A 24,879-nucleotide genomic window follows, 5' to 3' on the forward strand; every position below is an offset into this window, starting at 1 on the left:
CCAAGAATGATGGTTTCCACCTTCATCCATGTCCCTGCAAAGGACATTAACTCATTCTTTTTTATGGCTGCATAGTATTCTAGGGTGTATATGTGCCACATTTTTTTATCCAGTCTATCAGATGGGTATTTGGGTTGGTTCCAGGTCTTTGCTATTGTAAACAGTGCTGCAATAAACATATGTGTGCACATGTCATTATAGTAGAATGATTTATAATCTTTTGGGTATATACCCAGTAATGAGATTGCTGAGTCAAACAGTATATCTGGTTCTAGACCCTTGAGGAATCACCACACTGTCTTTCACAGTGGTTGAAGTAATTTACACTCCCACCAACAATGTAAAAGTGTTTCTATTTCTCCACATCCTCTCCAGCACGTGTTTTTTCCCGACTTTTTGATGATCGCCATTCTGACTGGTGTGTTATGGTATCTCATTGTGGTTTTGATTTCCATTTCACTAATGACCAGTGATGATGACCTTTTTAAAAATATGTTTGCTGGCCACATTGATGTCTTCTTTTGAAAAGTGTCTGTTCAAGTCCTTCACCCACTCTTTGAGGGGGTTGTTTGTTTTTTTCTTGTAAATTTGTTTAACTTCCTTATAGATTCTGGATATTAGATCTTTGTCAGATGGATAGATTGCAAAAATTTTATCCCATTCTGTAGGTTGCCTGTTCACTTTGATGATAGTTTCTTTTGCTGTACAGAAGCTCTTTAGTTTAATTAGATACCATTTGTCAATTTTGGCTTTTGTTGCCATGCTTTTGGTGTTTTAGTCATTAAATCTTTGCCCATGCCTATGTCCTGAATGGTATTGCCTAGGTTTTCTTCTAGGGTTTTTATGGTTTTAGGTTTTACATTTAAGTCTTTAATCCATCTTGACTTAATTTTTGTATAAAGTGTAAGAAAGGGGTCCAGTTTCAGTTTTCTGCATATGGTTAGCCAGTTTTCCCAGCACCATTTATTAAACAGGGAATTCTTTTCCCATTGCTTGTTTTTGTCAGATATGTTGAAGATCAGATGGTCGTAGATGTGTGGTGTTATTTCTGAGGCCTCTTTTCTGTTCCATTGGTCTATATATCTGTTTTGGTACCAGTACCATGCTGTTTTAGTTACTGTAGCCTTGTAGTATAGTTTGAAGTCAGGTAGCATGATGCCTCCAGCTTTGTTCTCTTTGCTTAGGATTGTCTTGGCAATGCCAGCTCTTTTCTGGTTCCATATGAAATTTGAAGTAGTGTTTTTTAGTTCCATGAAGAAAGTAAATGGTAGCTTGATGAGAATAGCATTGAATCTACAAGTTACTTTGGGCAGTAAGGCCATTTTCACGATATTGATTCTTCCTATCCATGAGTATGGAATGTTTTTCCATTTGTTTGTGTCCTCTCTTATTTCACTGAGCAGTGGTTTGTAGTTCTCCCTGAAGAGGTCCTCCATGTCCCTTGTAAGTTGGATTCCTAGGTATTTTATTCCCTTTGTAGCAGTTGTGAATGAGAGTTCACTCATGATTTGGCTCTCTGCTTGTCTATTATTGGTGTATAGGAATGCTTGTGATTTTTGCATTGATTTTGTATCCTGAGACTTTGCTGAAGTTGCTTATCAGCTTAAGGAATTTTGGGGCTGACACGATGGGGTTTTCTAAATATACAATCATGTCATCTGCAAACAGGGACAATTTGACTTCTTTTCCTAACTGAATACCCTTTATTTCTTTCTCTTGCCTGATTGCCCTGGCCAGAACTTCCAATACTATGTTGAATAGGAGTGATGAGAGAGGGCATCCTTGTCTTGTGCCGACTGTCAAAAGCGTGCCAGCTTTTGCCCATTCAGTATGATATTGGCTGTGGGTTTGTCATAAATAGCTCTTATTATTTTGAGATATGTTCTATCAATACCTAGTTTGTTGAGAGTTTCTAACATGAAGGGGTGTCGAATTTTGTCAAAGGCTTTTTGTGTCTATTGAGATAATCATGTGGTTTTTGTCATTGTTTCTGTTTATGTGATAGATTATGTTTATTGATTTGTGTGTGTTGAATCAGCCTTTCATCCCAGGGTTGGAGCCGGCTTGATCGTGGTGGATAAACTTTTTGATGTGCTGCTGGATTCGGTTTGCCAGTGTTTTATTGAGGATTTTCGCATCGAGGTTCATCAGGGATGTTGGCCTGAAAATTTCTTTTTGTGTTGTGTCTCTGCCAGGTTTTGGTATCAGGATGATGCTGTCCTCATAAAATGAGTTCACGGTAAGTCCCTCTTTTTTTACTGTTTGGAATAGTTTCAAAAGGAATGGTACCAGCTCCTCTTTGTACCTTTCGTAGAATTCATCTGTGAATGTGCCTCGTCCTGGGCTTTTTTTTTGGTTGGTAGGCTATTAACTGCTACCTCAATTTCAGAACTTGTTATTGGTCTATTCAGGGATTCGACTTCTTCCTGGCTTAGTCTTGGGAGGGTGTATGTGTCCAGGAATTTATCCATTTCTTCTAGATTTTGTAGTTTATTTGCATAGAGGTGTTTGTAGTACTCTCTGATGGTAGTTTGTATTTTTGTGGGATCAGTGGTGATATCCTCTTTATCATTTTTGTTGTATTTGATTCTTCTCTCTTTTCTTCTTTATTAGTCTGGCTAGCAGTCTATTTTGTTAATCTTTTCAAAAATACAGCTCCTGGATTCATTGATTTTTTTGGAGGGATTTTCATGTCTCTATCTTCTTCAGTTCTGCTCTGATCTTAGTTATTTCTTGTCTTCTGCTAGCTTTTGAATTTGCTTGCTCTTGCTTCTCTAGTTCTTTTAATTGTGATGTTAGGGTGTTGATTTTAGGTCTTTTCTGCTTTCTTTTGTGGGCATTTAGTGCTATAAATTTCTCTCTTAACACTGTTTTAGCTGCGTCCCAGAGATTCTGGTACATTGTCTCTTTGTTCTCATTAGTTTCAAAGAACTTATTTATTTCTACCTTAGTTTCGTTATTTACCCAGTAGTCATTTAGGAGCAGGTTGTTCAGTTTCCATATAGTTGTGCAGTTTTGATTGAATTTCTTAATCGTGATTTCTAATTTGATTGCACTGTGGTCTGAGAGACTGTTTTGATTTCCATTCTTTTGCATTTGCTTATGTGGTCGATTTTAAAATAAATGCTGTATGGTGCTGAGAAGAATGTATATTCTGTTGATTTGGGGTGGAGAGTTCTGTAGATGTCTATTAGGTCTGCTTGGTCCAGAGCTGAATTTAAGTCCTGAATATCCTTGTTAATTTTCTGTCTTGTTGATCTGTCTAATATTGACAGTGGGGTGCTAAAGTCTCCCGCTGTTATTACGTGGGAGTCTAGGTCTCTTTGTAGGTCTCTAAGAACTTGTTTTTATGAATCTGGGTGCTCCTGTATTGGGTGCATATATATTTAGGATAATCAGCTCTTCTTGTTGCATGGATCCCTTTACCATTACGTAATGCCCTTCTTTGTCTTTTTTGATCTTTGTTGGTTTAAAGTCTGTTTTATCAGAGACTCGGATTGCAACTCCTGTTTTTTTTTGTTGTTGTTGTTGTTTCCATTTGCTTGGTAAATATGATTTACATTTTAAAGCAATTGCTCTAGATACTCTGTGGAGAACTGATTGTAGAAGGGGAAAGATTTGAAGTAGGGAGGTCACTTAACAGACTCTTATGCCCGTGGCCTCAACTATCATGATAGAGAAGTTGATATGTATTTCAGGTAGAATATTAAGGATTTTGTGGTATTTTTAATATGGGATAAGAGATCAGGTAAAGTAAGCAGTGATGGAAGGCTCATAAGTTTCTGGTTTGGGAATCTGAATATATGTTGGTGATATTCACTGAATTGAAAAAGTCAATTGAAGGAATATGTAATGTTTGTGAGAAGGATACATTATAAGATATCAATTTGAGACATGTTAATTTTGAGTGTACTGAGAGATATCCAACTGTAGAATGGAGATAGGCAGTTGGATTATGGATCTAAAAATCATAGGCCAAGTTAATAGAGGAGATACAGATTTGGGAGCAGGAAACATAAAATGGTGTTTTAAACCTCCTTTCCTGAACCTGTTTACATTTCACTGTAGACACATTACAGAGGAAGTGCTGAGGAAAAGTATGCACCTGAAAGGGAGGTTGCTATGCAACAGATGAGGAAAGTCATTCAGCCAGGCAGAATTGAAGTTGGCCTTTGGGAAACAAATACTGCAGTCCTTCCTAGCATTAGTTGCCTTTCATATGAAGGCTTCTGGCATGAGTTGATGTCAGAACAAATGTGAACTGCACAAAGATCTGTCTTGAATTTTGGAAAAGTATCAGTTTAATTTGAGTCACCTCACTTCTGTATTTAATTTTCTGCCTTTTTGAGTTTCTCCAGTTATCCTGGAAGCATAGCAGCGTGTGTGTCCTTGGGTAGGACCCAATTACTGTGCATTCCATTTTGCACATTGAGAAACCGGGCTCAGAAAATTGAGTGACCTGAGCGGGCTCACACATATTGAGACAGACAGGCTGGGCACTCCATCGCTGGAATTCTGAAGCCCAGCCCAGTTTCTCTCCATAAGACCACAGCTGCCCCAGACCCCAGCCCTGAAAGGAACCAGGGCTTGCCATGGCTCAGACACACAGGTCTGATTGTCCTGGCCACTCCAGTGGGCACCAGGAAGGCCTCAGGGACATTGTGATTGTGTTCCTGATAAGGAAGAGGCCTGATGTTCTCAGTACAGAGTGGATGCCAAGGAGCAATTCTCATGCCTGGATGGACTCACACAGGGCAGGGAGAGGGTGGGGGCCTCTGCTTGTGTCCTCCTGAATGCAGAGCATGAGCTTGGACCTCCTAGAACACAAACGTTGCTTATTTGGACCAAATGTTGGGGTGGAGGATGTCTGTCATTCAAATGGGAAGGGTGCCTCGTTCCCCGGGCCGGCATGAGCATAATGTGAACTTTGGAGTTAGGACGACCCAGGCTCAAACTTCTTTTTATAATTTCAACTTTTATTTTTGATTCAGGAGGTAAATGTGCAAGTTTGTTACATGGGTATATTGTGTGATGCTGAGGCTTGGGATATGAATGATCCCATCACTCAGGTAATGAGCATAGTAGCCAATAGGTAACTTTTCAGTCCTTCCCCCACTTCATTTATCTATTCTCTAGTAGTCCACAGTGTGTATTGTTACCATCTTTATCTCCATGTGTACCCATTGCTTAGCTCCCACTTATATGTGAGAACATGAGGTATTTGGTTTTCTGTTCCTGCGTTAATTTGCTTAGGATAATGGCCTCCAGTTGCATCCATGTTCCTGAAAAGGACATGATTTCATTATTTTTTGTGGCTCTGTAGTATTCTATGGTGTATATGTACCACATTTTCTTTATCCATTACACCACTGATGGGCACCCGGGTTGGTTCCATGTCTTTGCTGTTGTAAATAGCATGGTAATGAACATATGAGTGCATGTTTCTTTTTGGTATAATAATCTATTTTCTTTTGGGTATATATTTAGTGATGGGATTGCTGGGTCAAATTGTAGCTCTGTTTTAAGTTCTTTGAGAAATGTCCAGCTCTGTTTTAAGTCCTTTGAGAAATATCTAGACTACTTTCCACAGTGGCTGGACTAATTTACATTCCCACCAATAGCATATAAACATTCCTTTTTCTCTGCAGCCTTGCCAGCATCTGTTGTTTTTTAACTTTTTAATAACAGTCATTCTGAGTGGTGTTAGATGGTATCTCATTATGATTTTGATTTGCATTTCTCTAATGATAGTGATGTTGAGCATTTTTTCGTATGTTTTTTGGTCACTTGTATGTCTTCTTCTGAGAAGTGTCAGCCAGGTGTGTTGACACATGCCTGTAATCCCAGCACTTTGTGAGGCTGAAGAGGGCAGATTGCTTGAGTCCAGCAGTTCAAGGCTAGCCTAGGCAACATGGCGAAACCCTGTCTCTACAAAAAACAAAAAAGTTAGCCAGCTGTGGTGATGCACACCTGTAGTTCCAGCTACTCAGGAGGCTGAGGTGGGAGGATCACTTGAGCCTAGGAGATCGAGGCTGCACTGAGCTATAATTTTGCCACTGCACTCCATCCTGGGTGACAGAGTGAGACTCTGTCTCAAATAAACAACAACTACAACAAAACACACACCAAAAAAACAGAAAAGTGTTCATGTCCTTTGCCCATCTTAAATTTTTTTTTGCTTGTTGAATTATATAAGTTCCTTGTAGATTCTGGATATTAGACATTTGTTGAATGCATAGTTTGAGAATACTTTCTCCTATTTTGTAGGCTATCTGTTTACTCTGTTGATAATTTCTTTTGCTGTGTAGAAGCTCTTTAGTTTAATTAGGTCCTACTTGTCAATTTTTGGTTTTGTTGCAATTTCTATTGAGGACTTTTAGCGAATAACTCTCCCAAGATCAATGTCCAGGATGGTGTTTTAAAGGTTTTCTTCTAGGATTCCTATCGTTTAAGGTATTGTATTTAATTCTTTAATTCACCTTTAGTTGATTTTTGTATATAGTGTAAGGAAGGGGTCCAGTTTCAATCTTCTGCTTATGGCTAGCCAGTTATCCCAACACCATTTATTGAATAGAGGGTTCTTTCCTCCTTGCTTATTTTTGTCAACTTTGTTGAAGATCAGATGGCTGGGGTGTGAAGCTTCATTTCTGGGTTCTTTATTCTCTTCTATTGGCTTATGTTTCTGTTTTTGTACCAGTACCATACTATTTTGGTTACTGTAGCCTTATAACATGGTTTGAAGTTGGGGAATGTGCTGCCCAGGACCAAATTTTAAATTTTGTTTACTAGCTCTGTGGCTTTGTCTAGTTCATGCAATATGTATGTCTGTGCCTCAACTTCTTAATCTGTAAAATGAAGATACTGACATCCACCTCCCAGGGCTGCTACGAGAGGAAGACAAGCCCCATAATAGATCCTGCTGTGATATCCAAGTCTGCCTTGCCCTTCTATCCTTCCCCAACACACACAAAATAAGTTCATTGCTGGGCTTACACAAAAGGCAGGGAAGATACAGGCAATTCATAAATGAGGTGCTCATGTGGAGGTACTTGGCCCCCATTTATGCATCTTCTCTCAGTCCTTGCTTTTCCTCAGCCCTAGAGCTGAGGAGTTGTTCAAGAGGTATTTGGTGTAGCACTTGTTTCAGTTAGAGGCCCTCATAGAGATCTCTTTTAGAGAAGCAACTGATGTCTTATACTGGCCACCTTGTGGAAAGTCCTGTGGTTCACAATATTTCAGGTTATTGACACTCAGCAAAGATCCTGCCCAAGGAGGCTGATCCATGGCAATTGGACTCACAGAAGTAATTATAGAACAGAAGCCAATTTATTAACATAAACTCATTTTGACTGCCTGGTGCTCACTCTTGTGCACCTTCTCTCCCAATAAAGGAAAACAGTCACAGGTAACTTGAGTGAGGGGAGTTGATGGTCATGTCAGTGGCTGGAATTCTTGAGTTAAAATTCTCCATTCACAGAAGCTTTTACATGGAATTTCTGGTTACAAATTTTGGTGGTCTGCAGACAAGTTAGTTTGTCTATGTTCCAAGTTTGAAGCATGAAGAAACTGAAAAACCAAGTAGACCAATAATAAGTAAAGACATTGAATCAATACGAAAGTCTCCCAACAACAAAAAGGCCTGGGACCAAATAGCTTCATTTTTGAATTCTACCAAACTTTTAAAGAAATACTAATATCAATTTATCTCAAAATTTTCCCAAAAATTGAAGATGAGGGAACTCTCCCTAACTCATCCAATAAGCCCAGCACTACCCTGGGCCCATACCAAAATCAAAATCAGACAAGGTTCCCCCCAAAAATGAAATTACAGCACAATATTTCTGATGAGTATTGATGCAAAAATCCTCCACAAAATACTAGCACACTGAATCCAACAGCACATCAAACAGGTTATTCACTATGAACAAGCTAAATTTATTCTAGGGATGCAATAATGGTTCAACATGCACGTATCTATAAATGTGACACATAACATTAACAAATGAAGGATGAAAAGCATATTATTATCTCAATAGATGCAGAAAAGTCATTTGACAAAATTCAGCATCCTTACACAATAAAAAACTCTCAACAAATTAGGCATAAAAAGAGCATACCTCAAAAAAAATGAAGGCCATATATGACAAACCCACCACTAACATTATACTGAATGGATAAAAATTTAAAGTCTTTCCTTTAAGATCTGGAACAAGACAAGAATGCCCATGTACACCACTTTTGTTCAACATAGTATTGGAAGTCCTAGCTAGAGCAATTAGGCAAGAGAAAGAAATAAAGGGCAACTATATTGGAAAAAAGAAGTCAAATTGTCCTTGTTTTCAGATGACATAATCTTATACTTAGAAAAACTTAACAACCCCACCAAAAAAACTTGAAACTGATAAATGAATTCAATAAAGAGGCAGGATACAAAATCAGGACTCACAAATCAGTATCATTTATATATACCAACAGCAAACAATCTGAAAAAGGAATCAAGACATCGATTCCATTTACAATGGCTACAAAAATGGAATACTTAAGAATTAATTAAACCAAAGAAGTCAAAGATCTCTGCAATGAAAACTATAAAACACTGATGAAGGATATTGAAGAGGACACAAAAAATGGAAATATATCTCATGTACATGGATTGGAAGAAATAATATTGTTAAACTGTCCATACTACCCAAAGCAATCTACAGATTCAATGTAATCCCTATCAAAATACCAATGTCATCCTTCACAGAAACAGAAAAAACAATTCTAAAATTTATATGGAACCACAAAAGACCTTGAATAGCCACAGTGATCCTGAGCAAAATGAAAAAAACTGGAGACATCACATTATCTGACTTCAAAATATACTCCACAGGTATAACTAAAACAGCATGGTATTGGCATAAAAACAGCCACATAGACCAACGTATCAGAATAAAAAACCCAGAAGTAAATCTATACATTTACAGCTAACTCATTTTTGACAAAGACATCAAGAACAAAGACGTAAATATAAAACCTGAAACTATGAAACTTCTAGAAAAAACACATTGGGGAAATGCTTCAGGACATTGGTCTTGGTAAAACTTTTGTGTAGGACCTCAAAAGCACAGGCAGCTAAAGCAAAAATAGACAAATCGAATTATGTCAAGCTAAAAACCTTCTGAACAGCAAAAGACACAACAGAGTGAAGAGGCAACCTACAGAAAGGGAGAAAATATTTGCAAACTATTCATGTGACAAGGGATTATTAACCAGAATATATAAGAAACTAAAAAAAACTCAACAGTGAAAGAAAAAGTCTGATCTTAAAGTAGGCAAATGATCTGAATAGACATTTCTCAAAAGAATACATTCAAATGGCAAACAGATATATTAAAAGTACTCAATATCGCTAATCATCAGGGAAATGAAAATCAAAACTATGAGGCATCATCTCATCCCAATAAATATTGTTATTATCAAAAAGACAAAAAATAACAGAACTGGCGAGACTGTAGAGAAAGGGAAACTTTTGTATATTGTTGGTGCAAATGTAAATTAGTACAGGCATTTTGGAAAACAGAATGTAGGTTTCTAAAAAATCTAAAAATAGAAATGCCATATGATCCAGCAATCCCATTGCTGGATGTATATCCAAACAAAGAGAAATCATATCAGCATGCCCATGTTCATTGTAGCACTATTCGCAGTAGCCAAGATATGAAATCAATCTAAATCCCCATGAATAGATGAATGGAGAAAGAAAATGTGGTCTATTTATACACAATTGAATAATATTCAGCCATAAAAAGAACGAAATTCTGTCATTTGAAGCAACATAGGTGAGCCTGGAGGGCACTGTGCAACAGATGAATGGAGAAACAAATGTGGTATATCCGTACAATGGAATATTACTCAACCATAAACAGGAACAAAGTACGATTAAGTCTTGAACAATGGTGGGGGATGGGGCTAGTTGTGCCCATCCTCTACACAGTTGAAAACTCATGTCTAACTTTAGACTCCCCCAAAACTTAACCGCTAATAGCCTACTGTTGACTGGAAGACTTACTGGTAACATAAACAGTTGATTAAAACCTATTTGTATGTTATATGAATTATATACTCTATTCTTATAGTAAAATAAGATAGAGAAAAGAAAATGTAATAAGAAAATCATAAGAAAGGAAAATATACTTACTATGTTTTACCACAATAAAAAATAAACTTAAAAAATATTTTAGTGTGCCTGTCAGCAGCCAGGTCATCCTCTCACAGCTAGACTGCCTCAGACAAAAGTACTACACATATTTTTTGCTGCTTGGACGCCCCATTCACAGATTCCATACAGCCCACCTCCCTCCTTCCTACACAATCCTTTCTTTATTTTTGAGTGTAATTATTAAGCTTTAATTAAGATATTTATCTAACTTTTTACTTTACAGATCATTTACTCTCTTTCCAGGCATCAAATAACCATTTATAAAAATTGATTTTATACCAACTCACAAAGAAAACAAAGTTCCCGAAAGTAGAAAGTATAAAACAACCTTCTCTGTGACCACAATGCCAAATGCAATCTAGAGCAATACTGTTTAAAAGAACGTGTGTAATGATGGAAATAGTCCATATCTGCAGTGTCCAATGTGGTGATCACTAGCTACATGAGGCTATTGGGCACTTGAAATGTGGCTACTTTGTTGGAGGGACTGATTTTTAACTTTTAGTTAATTGTGGTTAATCTGAATGTAACTAGCCACACGTGGCCAGTGGCAACCATATTGGACAGGGCAAATCTAGGAAATTAGAACAAAAGTTAAAACAAACAGAAACCATACTTGGAAGTTAAAAAGCACTTGTACCCACAAACAAAACTGTGCATACACATATACATGCACACTCTCACACATGCACTTCAAAGTAACTATTGAATTAAAGAGAAGAGCAAATCCACAGGGCACTTAGAAAATGAAAACATTGCATATATCAAAGCAAACAGGATGCATATAAAACTACATATTCATAGTATTAAATTTTTTCTTCCTTATTAAAGAAAAAAGAAGCAAAACAAATGAACTAGACACTACAGTCCAGACATCAAAGATAAGCACATAAACATTTTAATGAAAATCAGAAAACTAGAAATTATCATAAATCCAGGAGCTGATCATTTGGGAAAAAAAAAAATAGATTTTTTTTTTTTTTTTTTGTAAATCACTTGAAGAAAAAAGTGAAATTAAAATAAGAGATTATAATAGGATGTACACTTTTATATAAATATACAATGTGATGTAAAACTATTCTAATAAACTTAAAATCTTGATACTAATCAAATTAGAATAAAATCAGAATATTAGCAAAAACTACTTGAGAAATACAAAGAAATTAAAAATTTTTGAAATTCTAATTTTTATTTTAGATACTGGAGTACATGTGATTTGTTATATGGGAATATTGCATGATGTTGAGGTTTGGAGTATTGATCCTGTCACCCAGGTAGTGAACATAGTACCAAATAGTTTTTGTTTTACCTACCCTTCCTCCCTCCATCCTCTAGTATTCCACAGTGTCTATTGTTCCTATATTTATGTCCATGTATACTCAAAGATTATCTTCCACTTCTAAGTGAGAATATGCAGTATTTGGTTTTCCATTCCTGCATTAATTTGCTTAGGATTATGGCCTGTAGCTCCATCAATGTTTCTGAGAAGGACATGATTTTATTCATATTTATGGCTATGTAGTGTTCCATGGTGTATATGTATCACATTTTCTTTATCCAGTCTACCACTGATGAGCACCTAGTTTGATTCCATGTCTTTGCTATTGTGAATAGTGTGGTGATGAACATATGAATGGGTGCTTCTTTTTGATATAGTAATTTATTTTTACTTGGCAGAGACACAACAAAAAAAGAAAACTTCAGGCCAATATCCTTGATGAACATTGATGCAAAAATCATCAACAAAATACTGGCAAACTGAAATGAGCAGCACATCAAAAAGCTTATTTACCACGATCAAGTAGGCTTCATCCCCAGGATGCAAGTCTGGTTCAACATATGCAAATAAAAAAATGTGATTCATCACATAAGCAAAACTGAAGACAAAAACCACATGATTATCTCAATAGATGCAGAAAAGGCCTTTGATAAAACTCAACATCCCTTCATGTTAAAAACTCTCAATAAACTAGGTATTGAAGTAACATACCTCAAAATAATAAGAGCCATCTATGACAAACCCACAGCCAATTTCTTAATGAATGGGCAAAAGCTGGAAGCATTTCCCTCAAAAACTGGCACAAGACAAGGTTGCCCTCTCTCACCACTCCTATTCAACATAGTATTGGAAGTTTTGGCCAGGTCATTCAGGCAAAAGAAAGAAACAAAGTGTATTCAAATAGGAAGAGAGGAAGTCAAACTATCTTTGTTTGCAGATGACATGATCCTATATCTAGAAAACCCCATCGTTTCAGCCCAAAGGCTTCCTAAGCTGATAAGCAACTTCAGTAAAGTCTCAGAATATAAAACCAATGTGCAAAAATTGCTAGCATTCCTATACACAAACAACAGGCAAGCTGAGGGCCAAATTATGATTGAACTCCCATTCACAATTGCCAAAAAAAGAACAAAATACCTAGGAATACAGCTAACAAAGTAAGCGAAGGACCTCTTCAAGGAGAACTACAAATCACAGCTCAAAGAATCAGAGATGACACAAACAAGTGGAAAATCATTCCATGCCATGGATAGAAAGAATCAATATTGTGAAAATGGCCATACTGCCCAAAGCAATTTATACATTCAATGCTATGCCCATTACACTACCATTGACATTCTTCAGAGAATTAGAAAAAACTATTTTAAAATTCAAATGGAACCAAAAAAGAGCCCAAATAGCCAAGGCAATTCCTAAGCAAAAAGAACAAAGCTGGAGGCATCATGCTATTCAACTTCAAACTATACTACAGGGTGACAATAACCAAACCAGCATGGTACTGCTACAAAAACAGACTAATGGAATACAATTGTAAACTCAGAAATTAGACCACACACCTATAGCCATCTGATCTTTGACAAACCTGACAAAAATGAGCAATGGGAAATGATTGCCTATTTAATATAATGGTGCTGGGAGAACTGGCTAGCAATATGCAGAAAATTAAAACTGGACCCCTTCCTTACACCACATACAAAAATCAACTCAAAATGGATCCAAGACTTAGATGTAAAACTCAAAACTATAAAAGCCCTAGAAGAAAACCTAGGCAGTACCATTCTGGACATAGGCATGTGCAAAGATTTCATGATGAACATGCCAAAAGCAATTGCAACAAAATCAACAATTGACAAATGGGATGTGATTAAACTAAAGAGCTTCTGCACAGCAAAAGAAATTATCAACAGAGTAAACAGACAACCTACAGAATGGAAGAAAATTTTTGCAAACTATGCATCTGACAAAGGTCTAATATCCAACATCTATAAGGAACTTAAACAAATTTACAATAAAAAACAAACAACCTCATTAAAAAGTGAAAAAAAGACATGAACAGACACTTCTCAAAAGAAGACATACATACACACAGGCAGCCAACAAATGTATGAAAACAAAATCTTCACTGGTCATTAGAGAAATGCAAATCAAAACCACAATGGGATACCATTTCATGCCAGTCAGAATGGCTCTTATTAAAAAGTCCAAAAACAACAGATGCTGGTGAGGTTGCAGATAAAAAGGAATGCTTTACGCTGTTGGTGGGAGTGTAAATCAGTTCAACAATTATGGAAGGCAGAGTGGTGATTTCTCAGAGATGTAGAGGCAGAAATACCATTTGACCCAGCAATCTCATTATTTGGTATATACCTAATAATTACTAAGTATATATATTTCTATTATAAAGATATATGCACGTGTATGTTCGTTGAGGCACTATTCACAATAGCAAAGGCATGGAATCTACCTAAATGCCCATCAATGACAGACTGGATAAAGAAAATGTCATATATACACCACGGAATACTGTGCAGCCATAAAAAGAAGTGAGATAATGTCCTTTGCAAGGACATGGATGGAGCTGGATGCCATTATCTTTGGCAAACTAATGCACAAACAGAAAACTAAATACGAAAAACCGTGCACTCACTTATAAGTGGGAGCTAAATGATGAGAACACATGGACACATGGGGGAGGGAATAACACATTGGGGTCTTCGGAGGGTCGGGGTGGGGGAGGAGGGAGAGGATCAGGAAGAATAGCTAATGGATGCTGGGCTTAATACCTAGGTGATAGGTTCATCTGTGCAGGAAACCTCCATGGCACACATTTACCTATGTAACAAACCTGCACATCCTTCACATGTACTCCTGAACTTAAAATAAAAGTAGGAAATTAGAAAAAATAATTATCTATTTTCTTTTGGGTATGTGGTGGGATTGCTGGATCAAATGGTAGCTCTGTTTTAAGTTCTTTGGGAAATGACCAGACTGCTTTCCATGGAGGCTGGGCCAATTTACATTCCCACCAACAGTGTATAAATATTCCCTTTTCTCTGCAACCTTGCCAGCATCTGTTATATTTTGACTTTTAAATAATAGCCATTCTGACTGGTGAGAGATGGTGTCTTGTTTTGGTTTTAATTTGCATTTCTCTGATGATTAGTGACGCTGACCATTTTTTTGTATGTTTATTGGCTACTTGTATGTCTTATTTTGAAAAGTGCCTGTTCAAATAGTTTGCTTATTTTTAATGGGGTTTGTTTTTTGCCCCATGCAGTTTTTTTCTCATGCAAAACGCAGTGTCATTATATTAGGTATGAATATCAATATAGCTTTACCTCCTCCACGTGAGAATCTAGCCACTGGTGGGAGGAGTGTCCTCAGGCTTCCCACATCTACAAATGCTTTCTAGGATTAATCTTAAAAATAATTTTATTCCTTAAATTGTGGTTTTTCCTTACCCTTTCCTAATGCCATGAAAATATTATTCAAAAAGATGTGTTTTTTTTTGGTAAGAGCAGAAAAGTATGCTAACTGTGGATTTACATTCTTTGTAATATAATAAAAGAATTCCATATTGTTGGACATTCAGGTGTTTTCCAATTACAATTGCATATGAAACATGAATATTTTTGCTTTTAAATATTAAAGTAAATCTCTGATTGTTTCTTTGCAGTTAATTCCTAAAACTGGAATCATTGATATGTGACTATATGAACATTTCTAAAACTTTCATGAATACATTTCTCTCCAGAATAGCTTTACCAACTCATAATGCTACAGCTATGTGTGAATGCCAGTTCTACTGCATTATCACCAACACTGGCCACTATTCTCTAAATATTTGCCAACCTCATTTTTTTTTTTTTTTGAGACAGAGTCTCACTCTGTTGCCCAGGCTGGAGTGCAGTGGTTCAATCTTGGCTCACTGCAACCTCTGCCTCCTGGGTTCAAGCAATTCTTGTGCCTCACCTTCCCAAGGAACTGGGATTACAGACGTCCACCACCACCATGCCTGGCTGATTTTTTTGTATTTTTAGTAGAGACAGGATTTCACCATGTTGGCCAGGAGGGTCTCAAACTTCTGACCTCAAGTGATCCATCTGCCTTGGCCTCCCAAAGTGCTGGGATTACAGATGTGAGCCATCACAGCTGGTTGCCAACCTCATATTTGAAAAACAGGTGATTCAATATTGTTTTATTTAAAAAATATATTTACTCCCTTCTAATTATAGAAACCATTTATATTTATCTAGGAAACTGGAAAATATATAAGAGAATGAAGAACAAAATAAAGTCTATAATCTTACACTAATGTAACTGCTGTTATCATTTTAAATATTCTGTTTACATTTAGTTGTTTATTTAATTATCATTGACTCCTTCTTTCTCTTCACATTCCATATCCAACCAATCTGTAAGGAAAATATTTTGGTTTTATCTTCAAAATATGTTTAAAATTTGGTCATTTATTACCAGTTCTATAGTTATCACTCTGGTTCCAACCACCGTCATTGCTCATGTGGACCATTATAATAGTCTTTTCACTGGTGATATGGTTTGGTTCTGTGTCCCTACCCAAATCTCGTCTTGAATGGTAATCCCCTCCTGTTGAGGGAAGGACCTGGTGGGAGGTGATTGGATCATGGGGGTGGTTTTCTCCATGCTGTTCTCATGATACTGAGTGAGTTGTCATGAGATCTAATGGTTTAAAAGTGCTTGGTAGTTCCCCCCTTGCTCTCTCTCGCTCCTGCAGCCATGTGAAGAAGGTCCTTGCTTCGCTTTCGCCTTCCACTATGATTGTAAGTTTCTTTAGGCCTCCCCAGCCATGCAGAACTGTGAGTCAATTAAACTTTTTTCTTCATAAATTACCCAGTTTTAGGTAGTTCTTTACAGCAGTATGAAAATGGACTAATACAACTGGTCTCCCTACTTTGACCCTGTCTCAGGCAGTCTCCTCTCCACATAGCATCTGGAGATATCCTGTGACATCTCATATCACTTCTCTACTCAAAATCTTTCCATATTTCTTATCAAACTCAGAGGAAAATTAAAGTTGTTACAGTGGTTTATAAAGTCTAACTGGATTAATTTATCACCTCTATGATCTAATTGCCTCACCCTCTCAGCCACTCCACTGCAGTCGTATTGGCTTCCTTCCAGATCCTTAAATATACCAGGCTTGCTCTCCCACTTTAGGTATTTTTCTCAGCTGTTTTCATTGACAGAAATACTCTTCCATAATACAGCTGCATGACTAATTCCCCCAGAGTGAAGCATTAGCTCAAGTGAGCACCCCAAGAATATTCTGATCCACTTTGCTATGCTCTATTTTTCTCTTCTACACAACTCTTATTTTGTAATGCACTATATGGTTATTTACAGAATATTTCTTCCACTAGAAAATAAGATTCAAAAGGGAAGAAATATTTGGGTGTTTTGTTTTGTGTTTCTGAAGAACATTAAACAAGGACCTGGCACATAGAAGGCACTTAGTAAATATTTTCCGTGGTCTACAGTGACCATAAAGTCATAACAAACCAATTGCTTATGAGAGATACAACTGTTCCTGCTAATGATACAATTCCTTTGTTTTGATGGCAAATAACACCCTTAATAACAGTGATTTGCTTATCAGTAAAACATGGATATTTGTACCAATCTAACTTACAGGTTTGTCATAAGAACTAAAATAGATAACATATTTAAAGAACTTACTGCTTGGCACGTAGTATACACTCAATAAATGTTAGCTACACTATTTTATAGTGCTTATGAGTGCTTTACTCAGGAGTTAGACAGTCCTGGGTTTATCATCTCTTTCTTCCACTACTGGTTACATGGTTTTGGTCAACTTACTTAACAATGTATATATAAGGGGATATTATTCAGCCCTAGAAAAGAAGAAAATCCTGCCATCTGTGACAATATGGTTGAACCTGGTAGACATTATGCTAAGTGAATTAAGCTAGACACAGAAAGAAAATTACTGCATAATCTTATTTACATGCGGAATCTTAAAAAGTTGAATTCATAGAAGCAGAGAGTAGAATGTTAGTTACAGGAGAAGGGGAAGAATGGGAGATGGTGGTCAAAGTGTACAAAGTTTCAATGATGTAGAATGAATAATTTCTAGCGATGTAATGTACAGCATGGGGGCTGTAGTTAATACATATGTGGATATTTGAAATTTGCTAAAAGATTAGATCTTGAGTATTCTTACCATAAAAACGTAACTATGTGAAGAGATAGATATGTTAATTAGCTTAACTGTAATAATCAGTTTACCATTTATTTATATCAAAACATCACAGTGTACATATTAAACACACACAATTTTAAGTTAAAAACATAAATGTTATATGTTTTTACCACAATACAAAAAAAAATTAAAAAACAGAGACAATTTTTTGTGTGCGAAATCCAGAGAAGGGACAGAGTTAATGAGTTCTCCTGTAGTTCTAGAAATTATTGAAAAATTGAGAAGATACAAATCAAGATTATCTAAATGTCCAAAGTTCCAACATGTGGGGTACATATGATAATTGAATACATTCACATAATTTGTAAAGGTCAAGTCATTGTAATTGGGATATCCATCACCTTAAATATTTGTCTTTATGCTGGAAAGATTTGATATATGCGTATATATCTAAAAGATTCGAAAGCAGAGTCTTGAAGAGATATTTGCAGACTCATTTTCATAGCAATTCTATTCACAATACCCAATGAGATTGGAAGTATTCTTCCAGCTATTTTGAAATATACAATAGATTGTATAGTTACCCTACTGATCTATCCAACACTCGGTCTTATTTCTTCTATCAAACTGTATATTTGTACCCTTTAATCAACCTGTCTTCATCCACCTCTCCCCCATATGCTCCCTGGCCTCTGGCCGCCACCAATATACACTCTATCTTCTTATGTTTTCCTCTTTAAATTGGCTGCTAGAAAGCTTAGAGTCATATTCATGGTTCACCTAATGGTGTTCCTTCTGTGTTTTAACTTCTTAATATTGATTTTATTTTTTTCTACCCATTTCCTTTTTGTCTTAATTATTTTAAAATGTTAATTATATATTGTGTGAATCATATACATTCTCAGGGCAAATTTTAAAATACTTACAAAAGTATTAAATATAAAGTGCATATAGTTATATATGCACTTACATAAAATCAAATAAATATTATTTAAGCCAAAACAATGAGATATTTTTCAGCTACCAAATTATCAATAGTTAAAACCTATTCTTTGGGTATATACATTAGGATTATAAATCATGCTGCTATAAAGACACATGCACACGTATGTTTATTGCGGCACTATTCACAATAGCAAAGACTTGGAATCAACCCAAATGTCCATCAGTGACAGACTGGATTAAGAAAATGTGGCACATATACACCATGGAATACTCTGCAGCCATAAAAAGGATGAGTTTGTGTCCTTTGTAGGGACATGGATGCAGCTAGAAACCATCATTGTAGCAAACTATCACAAGAACAGAAAACCAAGCACCATGTTCTCACTCGCCAGGTGGGAACTGAACAATGAGAGATCACTTGGACTCGGGAAGGGGAACATCACACACCGGGGGCCCTGCTCATGGGGGAGGGGGAGGGGAGGGATTGCATTGGGAGTTAAACCTGATGTAAATGGCGAGTTGGCCGGGTGCTGGCGAGTTGATGGGTGCTGACGAGTTGATAGGTGCCCAGCACAACAACATGGCACAAGTATACATATGTAACAAACCTGCACGTTATGCACATGTACCCTAGAACTTAAAAGTATAATAATAATAAATAAATAAAATAAATAAATAAATAATAAAATAAAATAAAATAAAAATAAAAATTAGAATTAAAAAACCTATTCAGCGTGAGCAGCCCGTGCGGGCCGACAGTGTGGCGCCCAGCCTGTGGTCCCTCATGCTCGGCGAGGTTTCACAGCCTGTGCATGCTGACCTGAGGATCATGAACCGCAGCTGCCAGGTGAGGTGTGTGGCCTGGGTCAGCTGCGGCATGACCAAAGAGACACCAGACAAGGTAGAGCTGAGTAAAGTAAACGTCTCATTGCGGGAGCAAAGGAGAAGTGCAAGAAGAAGGTGGGTGGTGGCATTGATGAAGAGGAAGCAGGCGGTCAGCCAGAGATGGCATGCAGAGTCTGCAGGCACGTAAAGAGCCCTGGATGAGTGACCCAGAAGGGACGACAGGACGCTCGATGATGAGCTAAGTATGACTTATATAAATATGATGAGGAAGATGACCCAGATGCTGAGACTCTTGGTGAATCTCTCTTGGGTCTTATGGTCTACGGGAGTAATGATCAAGATCCTTACGTTACTCTGAAAGATACAGAACAATATGAACTTGCTTAAGCCCAGTGATAATCTCATAGTTTGTGGCCGAGCTGAACAGGACCAGTGCAATTTAGAGGTGCATGTTTATAATCAAGAAGAAGACTCTTTTTAGGTACATCAGGATATACTCTTGTCTGCATATCCTCTGAGTGTGGAATGGCTGAATTTTGATCCTAGCCCAGATGATTCTACTGGAAATTACATTGCTGTAGGAAACATGACCCCTGTTATTGAAGTGTGGGACCTTGATATAGTGGACTCTTTAGAGCCAGTCTTCACACTGGGAAGTAAACTCTCAAAAAAGAAGAAAAAGAAAGGAAAGAAGAGTTTCTCAGCAGAAGGGCATACCGATGCTGTCCTTGACCTTTCATGGAATAAGCTAATCAGAAATGTTTTAGCAAGGGCGTCAGCGGACAACACTGTAATTCTGTGGGATATGTCCTTGGGGAAACCAGCAGCTAGCCTCCCTATACACACAGACAAGGTCCAAATGCTGCAGTTTCATCCATTTGAAGCACAGACTCTGATTTCTGGTTTTGTATGACGGCCGAAGTCCAGATGAAAGCCATCGAATGTGGCGATTCAGTAGGCAGATAGAGTGACTTGGAATCACTTTTCACCTTGTCATTTTTTGGCCAGTACAGATGATGGCTTTGTGTATAATTTGGATGCAGGTTCAGATAAGCCAATTTTTACACTTAATGCGCACAATGATGAAATCTCTGGTCTTGATCTTAGCAGTCAAATCAAGGGCTGTCTTGTGACTGCTTCAGTTGACAAATATGTGAAGATCTGGGACATCTTAGGAGATAGGCCAAGTCTAGTTCATTCTAGGGACATGAAAATGGGAGTTCTCTTCTGTTCTTCATGTTGCCCTGATTTGCCATTTATTTATGCCTTTGGAGGTCGAAAAGAAGGGCTTTGGGTCTGGGATATAAGCACAGTCTCTTCGGTAAATGAAGCATTTGGAAGACGAGAGAGGCATGTTCTCAGGAGTGCAAGAAATTCATCTATCAGTGGCCCTTTTGGCAGCAGGAGCTCAGACACACCCATGGAGTCTTAATGAAGATCATCTAATTTCCCATTTACCTTAACTGGGAATTTTGAAAAGTTGGCCTAAAAATGTTCCATATGTGGCAGCAACCATGCAGAGTGACTGAAACACAATTCATTTCTGACTTCCTGATATTCCTTTCTGCAACTGTGGTGGCACCACAAACAGAGCTGGTCTTTGTGCTTGCTCTTCAAATGGATGGTTTGTAAGGCTCTTGTTGCATTTCTTAAAAGAGTAATAAAAAGGATTTAAAAAAAATAGTCCCTCAAACATACCATCTGTCACAGTTAATCTAGGTTTGCAAATATGTAGTAATTTATAGAATTTTTAAAGCGTAAAATCCTGTAATATTAAAAGATGGGTAAACCTAGGCCTGGAAAGGTTGTTATTTGGCTAAGATTGCACAGGAGGCCACAAACAGAGGCAAGTGCCCCAGAGACTCCACTTTCCTTCCTAACTATTCTCAAATTAATGCTCGCGATTGAGAAGTATGCTCAATGCAACTCATAGAGTTTGGTAAGTAAAAGTTACATGCCCCTGTTTTCCTAGCATGATATTCACTGTTATCAAAGACAAGAGGCAGACCATTCATTCATTCTCAAAACACTGAATGCCATTCTGTGCCCAGTGCTACACAAGGCATGGGAGATTCAGTGTGAATAAGTCTTTGCTCTCCACCTAACAAGGGACAATTTTAATTGTAGATCGTCTTCCTATTAAGTATGAATTTTAGTAGGCATTAAAAATTAGTTTGATAATATGAGACCCAACCCTAACTTGCCAGAAGAATAATCAGTTCATGAACCTTTGGTATTTCCTGTATAATTCATGAATGTGACTTCAATCTTTCTAGTGTTAATACTGTGGAATGTCATTGACGTAACAACTTGGGTTCACCAAAACACCTCTTTATACAAAGGACAGATGTGTGAATTAAAGAGATTAAAGGATGGAAAAAAAAATCAGCGTTATAATGAATACAGTGTATGGCACTATTACATGTTTTTAGTGAAAGGGATTTAGCAATATGTGTTAAATGTGGCCAAATATGCAAAAAGTTCAATGCTGCACTATTGAAATAAAATAAAAGGCAATAAAGAAATTGTTAGGCAGCATATGGTGATTCTCACCCTCCAGTATTGGGCAATCAATCATTAAATGGTGTTTACAAAGAAATTTAAATTGTAAAGGGGGAAGCCCTGATTATATAATGTGTAGCAAAGAAATATTTAGGATTCTGCTATAGTTTGGATGTTTGTCCCCTCAAACCTCATATTGAAATTTGATCTCCAGCACTGAAGGTGGGGCTAATGAGAGGTGTTTGGGTCATTGGGGCAGGTCCCTCATGAATGGTTTGCTGCTGTCCTCACTGTAATAGGTGATTTCTCACCCTGATAGCTTCCAAGAGAGCTGGTTGTTAAAAAGGGCCTGGTACCTCCCTCTCCCTTCTTGCTTTCTCTCTTGCCATGTGATCTGTGCACGTGTCAGCTTCGCTAACCTTCTGCCATGAATGGAAGCAGTCTGAGGCCCTCACCAGAAGCAGATGCTGGTGTCATGCTTCTTGTGCAGCCTGCAGAACCATGAACCAAATAAACCTCTCTTCTTTATAAATTAACAGCCTCAGATATTCCTTTATAGCAACACTAAATGAACTAAAATAGATTCAATACTGGATAATATATGATCTTGTGTGCAAAATTTTTTCTTAAATGTTGAGAAGAGTATCCAAAAGATATTGAAATGGTTATCTATGAGTGGCTGGATTCTTTATGCTTTCCCTATATTCCAAAGTGTTTATATATGAAACAAATTTCCTTTACAGTCTGAGGCAAAAATAATTTACTGAATATATGTATATTACAAAACTCCTTAGAGGCTTTGTAAACTCTCACACTTGTGAACAGGATCAAGGAAGCAGTAGGCCATCTCCACAGAGACAATGATGTAAAGTTGCTGGAGAACAGAGACAATAGAATTACTCTATGTGTATTTCACACAAATCTTCTTTGCAAAACTCAAATGTCTTTTATCTTGTAAGTGGTAGAACAAATTCTGGTAAGAGGACTCTATCACTCTATTCAAATCCTTCCTTCCTTCCATGCTTTCCCTCCCTCCCTCCCTCCCTCCCTCCCTCCCTTCCTTCCTTCCTTCCTTCCTTCCTTCCTTCCTTCCTTCCTTCCTTCCTTCCTTCATTCCTTCCTCCCTCCCTCCCTCCCTTTCTTTCTTCTTCTTTCTTCTTTCTTTTTTATTTCTTTCTTTCTCTCTTTCTTTCTTTCCTTTTCTTTTTCTCTATATTTTTTCACAGTTTATTGAGGTGTAAATGATATACAAAAAACTGGACATATTTAATATATACAATTTGATGGATTTGGAGATATGCATACATTTATAAGCCATCATCACAATCAAGGTAGTGAACACATCCATCACCTCCAAAACTTTCCTCCTGCCTCCTCTTTCTATATTCCAAACATTTCTTTATCATATGTGTTCCTTTGATACTAAAATAATCTTACTTGCACCTCCATAAAATAACCTTATGTGCACATTGGCTTCACCAATGTTATGGGCTGCTTTTTAAAAAATTTCCTTTGCAAATTTATTATTGTTTCATATCTCTAGATTCAGAAACTGTAGACACTTTGATAAATGGATTGAATTTTTTGTCTTTGGTCTTCTTCTCTTTTAAGGTGATATGTCTAGATATAATATGCGTGTGTGTGTGTGTAGTGCATGTTTGTGCATGTTTATCCTGTTTTTTGAGCTTCTTGAATGTGTAGTTTAGTATCTGTCATTAATTTGGAAAGTTCTTGTCCACTATGTCTTCAAATATTTCTTCTGTGACATTTGTTCTTTCTTCTCCTTCTGGTATTACAGTTATGTTTTTTGTTTGTTTGTTTGTTTGTTTGTTTGTTTAGATAGAGTCTCACTCTGTCACCCAGGTGCAGTGGTACGATCTCGGCTCACTGCAAGCTCCACCTCCCAGGTTCATGCCATTCTCCTGCCTCAGTCTCCCAAGTAGCTGGGACTACAGGTGCCCGCCACCACACCTGGCTAATTTTTTGTATTTTCAGTAGAGACGGGGTTTCACTGTGTTAACCAGGATGGTCTCGATTTCCTGACCTCATGATCCGCCCACCTCGGCCTCCAAAAGTGCTGGGATTACAGGTGTGAGCCACTGAGCCTGGCCCCACTTTTGTATATGTTATACTTGTTGCTATTGTTCCACAGTTCTTGTATGTTCTACTCTGGTTTTTTTCTGTAATTCTTTTTTCTCTTTGTATTTCAGTTTGGAAAGATTCTATTGGTCTATCAAGTTAACTGATTCTATTCATGTCTGTGTCCATTCTATTAACAAACTTGTCAAAGGCATTCTTCATTTCTGTTGTTGTATTTTTTATTTGTAGCATTTCCTTTTGATTCTTTCTAAAATTGTCACCTTTGTGGTCATGCATGTTGCCTACTTTTATGTTAAAGCCTAAATATATTAAGCATTCTCCCCATTTCATACCTGAGTCTGGTTCTGATGATTGACATGCCCCTTCAGAATATTTTCCTTCTTGCCTCTATGGTGTTTCTTTTCATTTTTATTGTTGTTGTTGTTGTTGTTGTTGTTAAAAGCTATGTATGGACTTCTAGTTTGTGGTTCTGCATGTAAGCAGCTTGGAAATCCATGCCCTCCTAACAACTACAAAACTGAATAGATTGAAAAAGTCAACAACTCTTACTGGATCTGTAAGATAGGGGAGGACACAGGGAAACTACTACTCCCAAGGTTGGAGAGACAGGTAAATACAGGGTCGTGACTCATGAGCAGAAACTGCCAGAGGAACTGGTACTAGGGTAGGAAAATCTAAACTGTAATTAAATAATTGCTGAAGGTTCAGTGCAGACAAGTCTAAGAATTAAAAACTCCAGGAGGACCCAGTGATAGAAGGGTTTTTACAATGTTATGAGATTTACCTCCAGGAGCTCAACCA

The 24,879-nt window shown here is 37.3% G+C and overlaps 1 pseudogene across 1 annotated transcript; it reads left to right on the forward strand.

The window, feature by feature from the left end:
• Window positions 1-19,459: 19,459 nt before the first annotated feature.
• LOC101000626 lies at window positions 19,460-21,850 on the forward strand (annotated as a pseudogene). Its single transcript, XR_163321.5, has one exon. The product of XR_163321.5 is annotated as a periodic tryptophan protein 1 homolog pseudogene (transcript).
• The last annotated feature ends 3,029 nt before the right edge of the window (window positions 21,851-24,879 follow it).

Source organism: Papio anubis, chromosome X (assembly GCF_008728515.1).
Source record: "Papio anubis isolate 15944 chromosome X, Panubis1.0, whole genome shotgun sequence".
Classification (NCBI taxonomy): Eukaryota; Metazoa; Chordata; class Mammalia; order Primates; family Cercopithecidae; genus Papio; species Papio anubis.